The sequence below is a fragment of the Ovis canadensis genome, chromosome 2, assembly GCF_042477335.2.
Source record: "Ovis canadensis isolate MfBH-ARS-UI-01 breed Bighorn chromosome 2, ARS-UI_OviCan_v2, whole genome shotgun sequence".
NCBI classification, from domain to species: Eukaryota; Metazoa; Chordata; class Mammalia; order Artiodactyla; family Bovidae; genus Ovis; species Ovis canadensis.
Window position 1 is genome coordinate 23,458,104 of NC_091246.1, and position 7,009 is coordinate 23,465,112.

A 7,009-nucleotide genomic window follows, 5' to 3' on the forward strand; every position below is an offset into this window, starting at 1 on the left:
TAAGGCTATTAAAAATAAAATTAAACTAAAAAATAAAAGAAATTGTCATTATTCATCTGCTTTTCGGGAGGTCTGAGGGGAGAGAGAAAGCTCTCAATTGACAGCTCACAGCAGAGAGGTTGTGATTGTATAAGAATAAGCAGTAAGTAAGCCCAACAGTTGCCCAAGGAGTGAAATAAAGGAAATAGGGTGTGAGGGATAGTGGTTTTCTTAAACAGTTATTCAGGGCAGAGTCCCTGAGAAGAAGAGTTTTTTGGCTAATCTGAACGGAGGGAAATTGCCAGCCTGGTGGCAGTGTTTTCTGGACTTGAAAGAGTTCCTGCAAAGGCTGAGTGAGACACCCCATGTGTTCTGCAAACTGGAGTGGAGGTCCTGACAGGGGCTGGGTAGTTTGAGCACAGCTGTCTTCACCTGAGTGCAAGACCCCAAGGACAGAGATTTTATTGGTGTTCTGGGTCACGCCTGGCTCATGTCAGATGACTTACTTGAAACCATTTTTTTTTCTCTTGTAGAGTTCCTTAATTGATTTTTTAAACCACATGTTGAAGCTTAAAAATGATTACCGAAAGATTTGCTGCTAAGTTCCCCTTTCATTCTCGTGATTCAGGTGAGGGAGTGAGGAAGGAAGCAGAGGGGAAGCACAAGCCCTCCCACTCCCGGACTAGGTAGCACCCGATCCCCCTGGCCAGGGATGTTACTGAGGCCTGCCGGGTCCTCCTGAGAGGGTGCCATGGGTGGGGCTGGGGCGCACCTGGCGTCTCAGCTTTCATACCTTCTTTGGCGGCTGGCTCCTCTTTTCTCATTTTGGAGGCTGCGGGCTGGAGTGTGTGGAGAAGTCCCAGGTGCCCTAGGAGGATTCTATTCAACTCATGGCTTCTCACACGGTGCGAGGGCATCCCCCAGAATTGAGAAACAAGCAGAGTTCTGTTCTTTGCGGGACCGTGGGCGACTTGGAGCGCCTGGGCTGTGGGAGGCAGGGTGGCCTCAGCTCTATTTCTGAGGCTGCCTAGGTGCAGGCGTCTGGGGTTGCGGGCCTCCTCAGGACCCCATCCTGTCATGACCCTGCCAGAGTGTCTCCATGAATGGCCTCCTCTTGATCTGAGCACATGGAAAGAGTTTCAGCAAAGAAGGGTCAACCGTCCCCTCGCACAGCGGTGGGCGGGGTTCCAGCTTCCCACCTGAAATCCGTCTGCATTTAGGCTTGCGGCCAAGACCTCATGGGCAGATACTGAGGTAGGGGCTGTGTGACCCACATTGGATCATCCAGAGGCAGCTGAGATGCTACTGGGGGGTGGGCCGGAGGGCGAGAAGGTGGGCTGGAGCCTGGGGACCAGGAGCCTGGGGCAGGAGAGACAGAGGGAGGTAGGAGAGAAGGATGGTCACAGAGGGGGGTGTGAGGGAGGGCAAATGGGGGACAGAAAGAGGGAAGGATGGGGCAGCAGGGAGGGGAGGAGAGGAGGAGACAGTTGTGCGGAACCACGTTGAAATACATAGACAGCTGCACCGGTCACGGGGGGTGCCTGTCGGGGTCCTAGACAGCGGCCTCCTGTGCAGCAGTCAGCCCAGTACTCAGGGTCACCGGGATCCCCTCTCTAGAAGTGAGAGACTGAAATGCATGGATTTCTGAGTTCTTGGCATTAGGATGAGGAACTGACTCTAAGGTTCTTTTCCTTTGTGCTTATTTCCCCCTGTTAATGGCTTTTCCTCACGCTTCATGGCTTACTGCAGCTTCAAGGTCTAAGTTAGAGTTGAAGAGTCAGCCTGAGCACCGTCCCTGTATCAGTACTGTGTTATTTCGGAGGAGAAATGAGACGGTTTTACCTTTGAAAGTGCAGGGGACCCAGCTGCTGCCTGTGTGTGAGGAGAGGGCTGGTTGTACACTCAGTGACGTGGGTCTGAGGTCACACCTGGTGTCCGGGGTGAAGCTGTCATCTCCTGCGTGAGGATGGGGTATGCAGGTGATCTTGGGGGGCACTGTGAGGTACAGGGGCTCCAGGCCAGAAGGGGTGGACAAACGTCGTGCTCCTTCCCAGCCCTGAGAGCCCACGGGGCCAGCTGGTGTGGGGATGTTTTTGGTGCCTTCCTGGACAGGGGCACAGACACCCTGCAAGGACGTTGGGGAAGCCTCTTGGTGTGAGGCCTCTGAGGAACACAGGGCCTGAGGGGACCCGGTGACCCTGAGTACAGGGCTGGCTGCCGCACAGGAGGCTGCTGTGAGAGACTCGGGCCATCCGAGCATGGCCACCAGTCCCCATGGGGCTCAGCCTTCAGCCTTGTCACAGATGAGGTGGAAGGTGCGAAATCGGGAAGACTCAGAAAATGACTAAGAATTTGGGAACTGATTGCTCTGAAGGAAAGTTGGGTAGAATCGTCCCCAGAAAAATCCTCAAGAATGCAAGGGCAGGTGTTTTAACTTATAAGAAGAAGTGGGATTCATCTATAACAAGGGCACGTGGGGACAGAGCAACTTGGCCAAGGGAGGGGCTACTGGATCCAGGTGGCCCGGGACAGCCTGGCACAGCGCTTCAGGTGTGCGGCTCCCCTTGAGCGGGGAACGTCTGTAGTGCCCATGGCCTCACTCAGGGTCTTTGTAGGGGACATGTGTGTATTTGAAACATGTGGGTATGGATGATGCCTAAAAAAAGAAAAACCTCTATTGACCTAGCCTGAAATGGATTTGGTTGTGAAAGTTATTTATTAATGATAGAAAATGTGGAAAATACAAAAGAAGACAGAAAGAGAATAGAAATAACCTTCAGTCTGGAAAGACTGAAGGCAGGAGGAGAAGGGGACGACAGAGGATGAGATGGCTGGATGGCATCCCCGACTCAATGGACATGAGTTTGAGCAAGCTCTGGGAGTTGGTGATGGCCAGGGAGGCCTGGCGTGCTGCAGTCCATGGGGTTGCAGAGTTGGACACGACTGAGCAACTGAACTGGAACTGCAGACGCACCACTGGCCAGCACGTTGGTGCTCTTTCTTCTGGGCGTGCTGGCTTCCTGTGTGAAATCTGAGGCGTGACCTGAGGATGTTGCAGGGCTGGCCTGTGACGTGTTCACACTGCCCCCTGGTGGCCCCTGCATGGGCAGCCACCTCCATCTCAGAGAGGCACATAACGGAGCCAGGAGCGGAGCCAGGAGCCGGATCAGAGGGTCAGCTTTATAATCTGGAATCTGTGGAGGGAACCTAATGAGTCCAGGGCTTTGAGGGGATAGCTTCAGAGAAGTGAGCTTCATCCAGACTGTCGGGACAATGGTGGGCTGGGCAGAGGGCCTGTGTACACAGAGCTGAGCCCAGCAGACAGGGGGTGGGCAGTCCAAGTCCAAACTGAGGAAGGGAAGAGGGGGCCTGGGGACCAAGACTGGCTTTCTTGCTACGTATGTGGAGAGGAGGGGTTCGGATCATCGAGATTTGGGCAAGTAGGCAAACGTGATACATTTGTCCCTGTCAGAAGGCAAAGCTGGGGGACACGCACAGGTGGTCTCTGTGCCCTCCTCTCACCACCCTCACTGATGCTGCCTTTCCGTAGCTCAGCACTCGGGCACCTTGGGGAGTCAGCGAGTCTTCCTTCACTTTGCATCAGCGGATGAAATGTGGCTGAACGTGGCTCTCTCTCCTCCTTTTCCTCCTCCCCTCCTCCTTTGCTACTCCTCCCCTCCCCTTCTCCTCTCTCCTTTCTTCTTATTAAAATTTGAAGAGATTTTATTAAAACATTTTAAAAACATTATTTTGAATTGACTTTGGACTCAACGTTGCCTAATGAGAGCAGAGAATTTCCATCTGTTCCCCTCGTGTTAGCATCTTTGCGTGAGTTATGTGGGGCTCCCCAGGTGGCTCAGTGGTAAGCAGTCTGCTTGCCAATGCAGGAGACGCAAGAGCTATGGGTTCAATCCCTGGGTCAGGAAGATCCCCTAGCATAGGAAACGGGAAACCCACTCCAGTATTCTTGCCTGGAAAACTCCACGGACAGAGGAGCTATAGTCCATGGAGCTGCAAGGAGTCAGATGCAACTGAGAACAGATTAGTCCCTGACAATGGTCAAACCAGGGACTCTGCCCTTATGCAGCACTGAGAACAAGCCCATGAACCTCATTCAGATATCACCCAGGGCTCTGGGAATGTCTTTTTCTGGGCCAGCACCCATCACCTATGTGTCACTAGGTGCTCTGTGCACTGACTTCCACCATCTGACAGTTTAGTTTTCCAGGCCTGCCGCTGCCCATCCCTTCTGGAAAACCTTCTGTCTTTAAGTGCTGTGGGGAGGGGAGGATGGCAACTGGAGCCGCGAGGAAGTGGGGGAGGCCTGGGCAGGATGTGGCTTCTGCTCAGTTCCTGATCAATGAGCTCCAAAGCTGGGGAGGGGGGGAGTCAAAGGCAATAGAAGCAAATATTGGTTTGGCCAAATGAGTTTTCTGCACATTTAATGGAAAAAACATGAACTTTTTGGCCAAGTCAATAGTATCACTCATTTTTAACTTAATAGTGAATGTTGGTGATTTTAAATGAGGTAACTCTTCTATTAGCTCATTTATTTGTGGATGCCTTGTTTCCAAATTGATAAAAGCAGGTTTTGAATGGACTTTGTTGCACAGAGCACCTAGCGACACATAAGCTTTTCTCTCAGTTGTTATTCACTCAGTCATGTCCGACTCTTCGTGACCCCATGGACTACAGCACACCAGGCTTCCCTGTCCTTCCCTATCTCCTGGAGTTTGCTCAAACTCATGTCCATTGAGTAGGTAATGCCATCCAACCATCTCATTCTCTGTCATCCCCTTCTCCTTATACCTTCAGTCTTTCCCAGCATCAGGGTCTTTTCCAATGTGTCAGCTCTTCGTAACAGTTGGCCAAAGTATTGGTGCTTCAGCCTCAGCATTAGTACCTCCAATGAATATTCAGGATTGATTTCTTTTAGAATTGACTGGTTTGTTCTCCTTGCAATCCGAGGGACTCTCAAGAGTCTTCTTTACAGTTGGAGAAGGTGCTATTTTTTTTAAAGGAGATTCCTAACCATGATCAAGATGACAATGGTTGTGGTTGGTGTCAGCAAACGTGAACCTGTGGAGGACAGTGATGTTTGGCATATGTCCGTATGGGAGGCCTTGACGTCTTTTCCTGTTAATCAAGAGCTCCCTTTGAGCTCTCACTTGCTGGTTCTGTCATCCTCTCACCTGGATTCTGGAAGAACATTTGAGTGGTGAGAGTTTTGCTCTTTGTGACTCTGCAGCTATATCTTCCTAAAAGGAAATGAACTGTTTCTTTTGCGGGGGGTGGGTGAAGATTGAACTGCTCATTAGAGGAGCAGCTTAAGCGAGGAGTTGTGCTATTAGCTTTTGCTGCACAAGAAGCATCCCAAAATTTAGAGGTATAAAACAGCAGTTATTTTCTACTGTTTACAAGTCTAAGAGACTGTGGGGCTAACTCAGTGGTCTCTGCTGGGCTCTCCCACGTATCTGTGGTCGGAGGGCAGGCGGGCATCTGGGTACTGTGGTTCTGTTCCTTGTGGTGGCTAATCCCCCAGCAGGCTCACTTGAGTTCATTCCCACGGGAATTCAGGGGTGCCAAGCGGATGCAACTCAGTCAAGTCTGTTTGCATCATATTTACTATCTTTCCACTGGTGGCTGTACCCAAAGTCAGTGTGGGAGGAGGCTGCCTGAGGGTGTGAACACGGAGACAAATTATCAGCCATGTTTGCAAGCCATTTCCCCTAAGTGAGACACAAACATCACTGCTTATAGGGCATTAAGCACCAAATTAACAAAATAATGAGAAAGCAATTCCCTCTTCAGTTTATGGGGTAGCTCAGCTGGTAAAGAATCCGCCTGCAATGCAGGAGACCTCAGTTCAATCCCCGGGTTGGGAAGATCCCCTGGAGAAGGGAAAGGCTACCCAATCCAGTATTCTGGAGAATTCGATGGATTGTATAGTCCATGGGATTGCAAAGAGTCAGATACAACTGAGCGACTTTCACTTTTCATTCTATCATCTGTATATTCCACAGCTCTGCCCTTTCTCAAATGTATGCATGCTGGAACTAGAAAGACAACCTAACACGGCAACAAAGACTTTCGCTGGCAAACTAGTTCCTTAGGTTTTTGGAGCAGACACACCACTTAAAACCTAGACAAAGAAGAAAATTCTGTCATTGTCTTGGAAAATTAGTCAATTCTGTGCAATTATCCTAGGTAGTTTTATTTTTTTTTCCTCCTGAGAAGTTGTATTAACATCCTTTTGGACCCAAGAAAATACTTAATGGTTGCATGCACCGTTTTCTCCAGTAGCCATGTTATTCTCATGGCTAGGAATTTCATTTCTTGGATTTTTGTTGCTTGAAGTCTCCTTGAACACATCACAGTCCTGTGTATAAATGCAGCAGCAGCAGCGCATTACAAATTCTCCTATCAGGTGTCTAGGAACACTAGGAAAAAATATTCTCCAGCATTGATTAGAAAAGTATAAAAAGTCAAGACATTTCATTTTGAATCGTGACCAAGTTTGATATAAACCTTTCCAGGTATCTTTATCAGCCCCCATCTTCTCCCTCCCACCTGGGTTTTGTGCCTGTCTGCACAAAAGACAGAGTTTGTCTTCACTTGTCCTCTGGAGTCCCTGCCCTCTGGCCTTTGTAAAGGTGATTTATTGTCTTGATCCCTAATGCTGCCCTTCCTCTTTCTGCCCTTTCACAGACAAATATCAGCTTGGTCATCATTCAGAATATTTATGTATTGAAATGAGTAAATATTTATTAATGTAAAACATACTTGTGATTGAAAGTATTAAATAGAACCGATAGTCTCAAGATAAAAATAATAGACCCCTTGGTCACCTTCTCTGTGCCCGAGCCCCATTCTTCAGAGGTCAGTCAATTTTAAACTTCTGTTTAGCTGTTTCTTCTGGCCCTCACCTCCATGCTTTTAGACAAGGTACTTATACCATTATTTCTTTTATTTTTTTAATGTTTATGTTTTATTTGTTTGGCTGCATTGGGTCTCAGCTGCAGCACACAAG